The sequence below is a fragment of the Podarcis gaigeae genome (assembly GCF_964106915.1).
Source record: "Podarcis gaigeae genome assembly, chromosome: 3".
NCBI lineage: Eukaryota > Metazoa > Chordata > Lepidosauria > Squamata > Lacertidae > Podarcis > Podarcis gaigeae.
In genome coordinates, this window is record NC_139680.1 from 31,937,843 (window position 1) to 31,946,725 (window position 8,883).

At 47.2% G+C, this 8,883-nt stretch overlaps 1 protein-coding gene across 1 annotated transcript in view; it reads right to left on the reverse strand.

Moving 5' to 3' along the window:
* CYRIA (CYFIP related Rac1 interactor A) overlaps positions 1-8,474 on the reverse strand; it is a 66,420-nt gene extending 57,946 nt beyond the window's left edge. The window contains 1 exon segment of the mRNA XM_083730805.1: positions 8,211-8,474. The gene's annotated coding sequence lies outside the window, so the exon portion shown is untranslated.
* Between the last annotated feature and the right edge of the window lie 409 nt (positions 8,475-8,883).

The window sequence follows — 8,883 nt, forward strand, 5'->3', positions numbered from 1 at the left end:
TTCCGTGCACTGCTCTGGTTTGCCAGAAGCGGCTTTGTCATGCTGGCCACATGACCCAGAAGCTGTACATTGGCTCCTTCGGCCAGTAAAGCGAGATGAGCGCCGCAACTGCAGAGTCGGTCACGACTGGACCTAATGGTCAGGGGTCCCTTTACCGTTAACATCCAACAGTTATACCAAGTATGATCAATGTAATGGCCCTAAGTTTATCAGAGAGAGTGGAAATCATGGAAGAAATTGGGTCACATTAAAAGAGGCACTGATAACTTTGATCAGCAAGATGGTGAGCACGCAAATGCCTGCAAGAGAGAAACCAAAGCAACGGAAACCAAAAGATGTGAAAAAGGAAACTGATTATCACTAGGTATCAGTAGGAAGAATTGGTTTTTGCGGTGTTGATTTTTTCATCCAGAGTTTCCAAAAGAATCACTTGCCTTCAACTATTCATTATTTGCCTCAACAATGGCAGCTGAATATTTAGATGTGAATGCAGCTTGTGATTGATAAAAAGAGCTACTCTTCTCAGGCTAGTTGTTCATCCGCACCTTAAAAAAAACCAAGCACAATATTAAGATGCAGGGAAAACCACATTTATGTACTGTGTAGCCTGGTTCTCTGAATATTTATTTTTAGCAGACACTTTGCATAACATTTGGGTAACAGAACATGCGGTTTTGCAAGCATGCAAATTTGGAGAAAATATATTTTGAGCACAGAGCCTGGCAGCAGGAAAGCCAAGTTTTAGGTGCATCATGTCCCTCTGTACACACCTCAATCCACCATGGCTCAGCTCCTGCATTAATAACCATTGAGACACGGGTGGCACTGTGGGTTAAACCACTGAGCCTAGGACTTGCCAATCAGAAAGTCAGCGGTTTGAATCCCCACAACAGGGTGAGCTCCCATTGTTTGGTCCCTGCTCCTGCCAACCTAGCAGTTCGAAAGCATGTCAAAGTGCAAGTAGATAAATAGGTACCACTCCAGCGGGAAGGTAAATGGTGTTTCTGTGTGCTGCTCTAGTTCGCCAGAAGCGGCTTAGTCATTCTGGCCACATGACCCGGAAGCTGTACGCCGGCTCCCTCGGCAAATAAAGCGAGATGAGCACCACCCCAGAGTCGGCCACGACTGGACCTAATGGTCAGGGGTCTCTTTACCTTTACCTTTTAAGCCAGATAGTTCTCTTCAAACAGGGCTCCAAATAATTCTTATATTCTATCATAAGTAGGCAAATTCAAGCAAGAGGCACAGAAATGTGATTTACAAAAGGCAGATGGGAAAGAAGGAGCAAAAGTGGCGAAAGTCTCAGTAAAAATTACAACATGGATATTTTTTTCACACACAACTGACCACAAGCTTGGAGGATAAATTTGTTCCATGGAAGTCAAAAACCAAACCCTCCATCATTTTGTTTTTAATATTCAGGGTTTCAGTGACCATCTGCACCCACCCAGTGAATGATGTCATAATGAGGCATTGGCAAGGCTTAAAAAGACCAAATGGTGCCTGCCTGTGTGTGAGAAGCCTTCAAGGGCGGAGTTCACACAGCAGAGGTCCTCTTCTACGAGAGATGCTAGGAGACTTCGTACCAGCTCAGCAACTGAAAATGAGTATGATCACTGCAAGTCAGATTCAGCGCAAATATTTAAAGCACACCTATTATGTAAACCACATAGACAGTGTGACACAGCAGCATATGAAACTAAGGCTATTCTAAGCTGCATCAACAGGATTCTAGTGTCCAGATCAAGGGAAGTAACTCAATTCTGCCTTGGTCAGACCACACTTGGAGTGCTGTGTCCAATTCTGGGCACCACAGTTTCAGAAGGGGGTTGACAAGCTGGAACGTACGCAGAGGAGGGTGACCAAGAGGATCAAGAGTCTGGAAACCAAGCCTTATGAGGAACAGTTGAGGGAATTTCCTATGTTCAGCCTGGTAAAGAGGAGACTGAGAGGAGAGATGACAGCCATCTTCAAATATCTCAAGGGCTGTCACAGCGAAGATGGAACAAGCTTGCTTTCTTCTGCTCCAGAGGGTCACACTCAAAGCAATGGCTCCAAGTTACAAGAAAGAAGATTCTGACTAAACATTAGGAAAACTTCCGACAGTAAGAGCTGATGGTCAGTGGAACGCTCTCCCTCAGGAGGTGTGGACTCTCCTTCCTGGGAGGTTTCTAAGCAGAGGTTGGATGGCCACCTGTCATGGATGCTTTAGCTGAGATTTCTGCATTACAGGTGTTTGGACTCAATGACTCTTGGAGTACCTTCCAACTCTACAAATTATATGTTCCTATGAAAAATACAGCAAATACTACTAGGACTGGCAGGACTTGCCCACAATTGCCTATGGAGCGGTTTGTGCCCATGAGCCTCTGCTTTCACATGGTCAACAATTAACATAGACAGCTGCACCTGTCATTATCTGAATGGCAGTGCAAGTGAGCAAAACAACTGGATAATTCTGAAACTGTGTGCATGTCATGCATGCAGAAAAGTGAAAATAGAGCCCAAAGAACAGGAAAAAATGTGGCTTTCTAAAAATTACTGTTTAACCTTGGAGGATGCAGTTCTTAATGTTAGGCCAAGTTTACAAACCTCGATTTACTTCAGCTAAACAAGAATCACAGGGTAAACACATGAGAGAAATTTTATTTGGACCTGACCTGTTTTTATACTTCAGAGACACAAGTGTAGCCCATCACGAAAGGAAACACAAAATGGAATTTCATAGTAACACAGGGAAGGAGAATATGAGGTTAACAAGTTCATGAGGGGGGTTGTCTTTTTCCTGCTGTGACACCAAAGGTGTATGTAAAAAGAGACAAGCTGGTGTGAAATGTATTAACAGCTTTTTTTTCTCTGCAGCAGGTGGGAGGGGTTTACCACCAACGTTTGTTTCTGAGGAAGAAGGTGAGAGCATGTGAAAAAGGGGAAAGGGGCAGGGAGCGACACAAAAAAGGAGACCCAAAAATAGGAAATGCTTATTTTCTTTTTTTACATGTGACTCCACGCAGAGGTGATTTTTTGCACTCACACTTATTCTCACTGTACAACAATGCACTCTCTTAACAACATGGGAGTGGGATGCGTAAAACTAACTTGGGCAATTAAAAAAAAATGCTAAAAGTCAACTTAAAGTACGACAAGAGTCCAGTATAAAATATACAAATGTACGGGCAGGAAAATGGGGTACTAGCAGAACAGAGCTAATATTATAGAGAAGCTCCCACAATGTGAACAGTTACCATTTATGGCAGAAATGGGCAGGTGTGCAGGGCTTACTTTGCCTTTACGGCCTCTCCCCACCTAAACCATCCTGGGCTCTGCATTCATCATCTGAGGCCCTTTTTCGTGTGCCTCCTTCACATGAGGTCCAGAGGATAGCAACACAAGAATGGTCCTTCTCTGTAGTGGCTCCCCATTTGTGGAATATATATATTTTAGATGCCAGGTGAAAACATTCCTCTTCAACCAGGCCTTTGGCTGATTAACCACAGAGCCTAGGACTTGCCAATCAGAAGCTTGGTGGTTCGAATCCCAGTTACGGGGTGAGCTTCCGTTGCTCGGTCCCTGCTCCTGCCAACCTAGCAGTTCAAAAGCACATCAAAGTGCAAGTAGATAAATAGGTACCGCTCTGGCAGGAAAGTAAACGGTGTTTCTGTGCACTGCTCTGGTTCACCAGAAGCGGCGTAGTCTTGCTGGCCACATGACCTGGAAGCTGTACGCCGGCTCCCTCGGCCAATAAAGCAAGATGAGTGCCACAACCCCAAAGTCAGTCACGACTGGACCTAATGGTCAGGGGCTCCTTTACCTTTTACCTTAGGAAGAGAGTGGCTATTGTTTTGCTGTTTTGTTTTAATGATTTACTGCTTCTTATCCTGTGTTTTTATTCCACGAACCTCCCTAAGACCTTACGATGAAAGACAGTACATAAATCTAACAAACAAATAAAATAAAAATAAATAAAATAAAATAAACCCTCCTTGTGGAACAACTAGAGCCAGGTAGAAATGGCAGATGCTTACAAATAATGAAAATTCTGAGCACATGCATTGGTTTTGAGTACAGCAGACCCACAACTTACACGTATTTAACTTGTGCGCATTCAGCTCTACATGCTTGGCAAATTAAAAAGAAAAATAGAAAGGGGTCGGGTGTCCAGGAAAAAGGCTTTGACAATTCTACTGGCCATTGCACCCAATGTGTTTTGACTATATGGGATTTTAGCTTTATGTGCTATCTCTGGATCATAAACTGAGAGTCTCTTGTACCCAAACAAATAGAGCCTATGGTCCTTCTACACAAAAAAACAGTCCTGCTACCCCAAGCTTTCAGCAGTATAATTTCAGGAGGTGAAATCATATTTATACGTGCCATTTTGTTGCTGCTCTTGCTAAACAGCTGGAAGTCAAGATTCCTCCCTGTGAATCGCTGCCCACCGTTGTGCTTCAGGACAAGGAGAGGTTGGTTTGTGGCCACAGCTAAATTCTAACAGCTGCCCAAAGAGAGAGAAGGGGCCCCAGCAGTCAGCCTAAGATACAGCTGTACATTTTAAAAGAAAAGTGGGTACAGTACACAGCCAGTGAGATTTCTCCTCCTTCCAGGAGGAAAGTGAAACATAGCAAAAATACTGAAATCTTACTGAAGCACACGAGATCCATATGACATGAACAGGATCCATATACATGAAGAAAACTGAAAGTCGACACACCCAACAAGAGTTTGGGTTCTCCTGTTGAGGACACAAGAGGAAAGAAGACCCAATGCTTGAAGCCGGCAATGGCTCTCTTTTAAAGCGAAGCAATTCTAATTGTGCAGGATTTGATTGCATTGCTCGACCATTCTCTGTTTGCCTTGCCCCTCTAGTATGGCCTGGCACAAGACAGTAAGCTGTCTGGGAAATGGATTTTTCCATCTCTTTGCCATTATATTAATGAAGATCCTGGAACACAAGAGCCCTTGTTGGCACCACAAGGCAATACCATGACCCAAATAAATAGCAACCATTAGGAAGGATCCCAGCCACATTACCAGCTCATGACACCCCTTCCTGGGGGGGGGGGAGGGGGGAACCTCTTTTAGTATTTGAAAACTTCTGTGAAGTCTTAACTGCCGAATGAAACCTTGTTTTGAAAGCTAAGGCGATTTTAACCCTCATGACTAAAGGGGAGAATGCAGGTTATATGGAGGCAGAATTAACTCTGCCAGCTCCTGTTTTTCTAAAAATAATTTTCAGAAAACGCTTTTAAATCCATCAGAGCTTCTAAAACATAGCCATAATTTGGAGTAATACTGTAATTAGTGGCAATTTGCTCCATACAGTGAGCAAGAGGAATGGGGAATGTGTCGTGCATACAAGCCTACACAGTAGTTTCAGATGCTTCTGAAATTTTTACTACAGCCTTAGTGAAATGACAGCCATACACTGCTCTCATCCAAAAGCTGACCACCACTTTGAATAGAGGACAGAACCACTGAAAGTTAACACAAATCGCTATGTACACAAACACACCCTTTCCCAATTCGACCGGCAAGCTCAAGAAACTATATACTGTGCGCAGCTTAATTTCACCTGCAAAACATCCGAATTCCAAAACTGAGAATGGGGAGGGCGCAAAACGTACAGCAAGAGCAAATATTCAACTTATAGCTAGATCAGGCATCCCCAACTTTCGGCCCTCCAGATGTTTTGGAATACAATTCCCATCATCCCTGACCACTAGTCCTGTTAGCTAGGGATCATGGGAGTTGTAGGCAAAAACATCTGGAGGGCCGCAGGTTGGGGATGCCTGACCTATATCTTTCCATATGCATTAAAAATGTCATGTGAAGCAGGCCCAATCACAGTATCCAATCTTGCAGTTGAGTTGGAGCAGTGCTGTTGGGACAGAAGACAGAATACAAGGCATTCCAACCAGCTCTGGGCGGGGAAAGGTTTGGATGACAGAAACAAAACGTCGCCTCCTCGCCAGCTACCACCGTCCAAACTGAACTTGCATGCACACACCCCTGCAGCTGCTTTAAAATAGAAACAAAAATGTATCCGGAATCATGGATTTACCACATGTGGTCTTTTGGATGCGGTTGGACTAAGACTTGGAACATCTCTGGCCACTAGGCATGCTGGCTGGTGCTGATGTGAGCTGCAAGCCCCTTGCCCCAGATGCAAGGTGCACTTTTGACCACTTTCAAACTGCTATCCATTTTTTAACCTGAAACTGTTCTTAACCTGAAGCACCACTTTAGTTAATGGGGCCTCCCACTGCCACCACGCCACCAGAGCACAATTTCTGTTCTCAACCTGAAGCAAAGTTCTTACTCCAAGGCACTATTTCTGGGTTAGCGGAGTCTGTAACCTGAAGCGTATGTAACCTGAAGCGTATGTAACCCGAGGTACCACTGTACTTTTATTTGTGTTAATGGTAATGCTTAAGCTGTATTTCCCAATGAGTGTTTCTTTCCGGCAGACGGCAGGTCTGTCATCAGAATACAGATGGAACATCTTTCTGAAAGGACTGCACCATGTACTCATTCTGAGAGGACTGCACCATGCGCCCTTCCTAAATATAAGTACTGGTTCTTCTTCCCCAAGCTTTGTACATCCATTCCTTTCGTGTCACCTTGGCATTCCCTCTTACCTACTGCCCCTCACGATATTGCTTTAGGCGCCTGCTGATGAACACTTTGCTGTTCAGGAAGCAGGTTCAGGAACACATGGATTTAGCTACCTAAATTGGTTTCAGCTTTTCCCATTGATTTGCTATTTGTTTCTTCACGATGATGGTTTTACATATATTTGTTTACATTTATGAACACCCACGCAATCCACCCCTTTTCCATGGTAGGTCCTCCCCAGAGTTTGGTGGCATCATTACGCGGGGTTATCACAGGAGCCACATGGCTGCCGCTCAAAAGACTGCTATTCAACTGACTGCACACAGAAAGAGGTGCATTAGGCGGCCAACAACCATAGCTTGATTGCAATGATATGAACGCAGTTTAAAATGTATGCCGTTTATTTATTTTTTTGCCAGGCCTGAAATATCGCCACAAAGAACATCAGCAGGGTCAAAGCAGCTGGATACCACTGGTCCACACAATCAGATGCTGCCAAAAAAGCTATCCAACCAATATATGACCTCCTTATATCGCAGAGAGAAGGATAACAAAAATGAGAATCGATACCAGCAAGAGGTCATCCTATGCTGCACATGAGGGGAGAAAACCAGGCAGAACCGAAACCAGATTTTAACCGATAAAAGGCCAATCCACCCTCAATAGGGTGGGGGGTGGTAAGGAAGGAGTATCAGAGGCAAAACAGCAAAAGTCCGCCTTCCCCAAAATCCACAACAGGCATGGACCATCAGTCCCATGTCATAGAATCATAGAATCGTAGAGCTGGAAGAGTCCCATGGCTCACCTAGTCCAACCCCCCCCCCCCCCGCAAGGCAGGAACTTGGCTTAGAACTAGGAGCGGGTGGGTTGCCGGAAAGGCACGTGAGAAGGCATCGCCATCTCTTTAATCCCTTTAGCAAGCCTTGCGTCCAAATCACAGTTCAAGCCGAGGTCACGGAGGAAGGAAGGAGACGCGGCAGCAGGTGCCTTTCGCCACCCGGGCTCAGCAACCCCCACCGCCCTGCGCGCGTTTCGTTTTGGAGGAACGCAGTGGGGGCTTACTCGCGAGTAAACGCGGCCGCGCTTGGGATTCACGGGCGGGGCGCGGGGCAACCAAATAATCCCCGGGGTGCCAACGTGAATAAAATGTGGAAGGAAACATCGCGCCATCGGTCACATGACGGGGCGCACCACCCACACCATTTGGGGACCCAAATTTTATGGGGGTGGGGAGGGCAAAGGGCCCTCGGCCCCTAGGAGTTAGTTCCTACGATCCCAGGGAAGGAAAGAGCAAGGCGAAAAAGGATAGAAACAAAAACAGGCCCGGGAGGAAAGGGAGAGACCTTGGGAGATGCCCAAACCCCGCTCGAGGCAAGAGCCACCCTGCTGGCCGGTGGCACCCCAGCGCGCGCTCCCCTCAGCCCGCCTTCCAGCGCAGCTCCGCCGCAGGCCGGGCCCCTTCCTTCCTCCCTCCCTCCCTTTCTTTCTCCCTTCCTTCCATCCAACGCAGCGCTTGATTCCCAGTCCGGAAAGCGGTGGCTCCGGGTGCGCCTCCCCGCGCCAAACCTCGCTGCGCTGTGCGCCCCGCGCGCCCTCACCGGCTCCTGGCGCGCTCCGCGCTCCTCCACCACACCGCAGCAGTCAGCGGAGCACTCAGCAGCCGTGCCCAGCCAGGCTCCTCGGAAAGAGGAGCCCACCCAGCTCCGCCAGGGAGAAAAGGGAAGAGGAGGCGGCCGAAAGAGGGAGGAGAGGCGGGCGGGACACTCCCCGCGAGCCGCTTCTCCTCGTCCTCCGGCGCGCTCGTCGGCGAGGGGAGGCGCTCCGGATTGCCTGTCAGCGATGGAGCGCCGCCGCAGCCCGTTGCCAAGGCAGAGTGGGCTTCTCGTCCTCGGCAGGCGATGTTTCCGTTCTCTCACTCTCACTCCCTCACACACAAATACGGACAGCTAACACCCCCTCCCCCACCTGGTGTCCGGGTTTCTTGGCAACAGAAAGGCGCAAGGCGGCAAACCCCATGGGATTAATTTAATTAACATTCAATTTATTAAATGTGTAGGTAGGTAAAGAACCCCCGGATTAAGTCCAGTCAAAGGTGCAGCGCTCAGCCAGTGTTTGTTCACAGACAGCTTTCCGGGTCATGTGGACAGCACGACTAAACCGCTTCTGGTGCGACGGGATACCTGACGAGTGGCAGAGTGCACGGAAACGCCTTTACCTTCCTGCCACAGTGGTACCTATCTGTCTACTTGTGCTGGTGTGCTTTTGAACTGC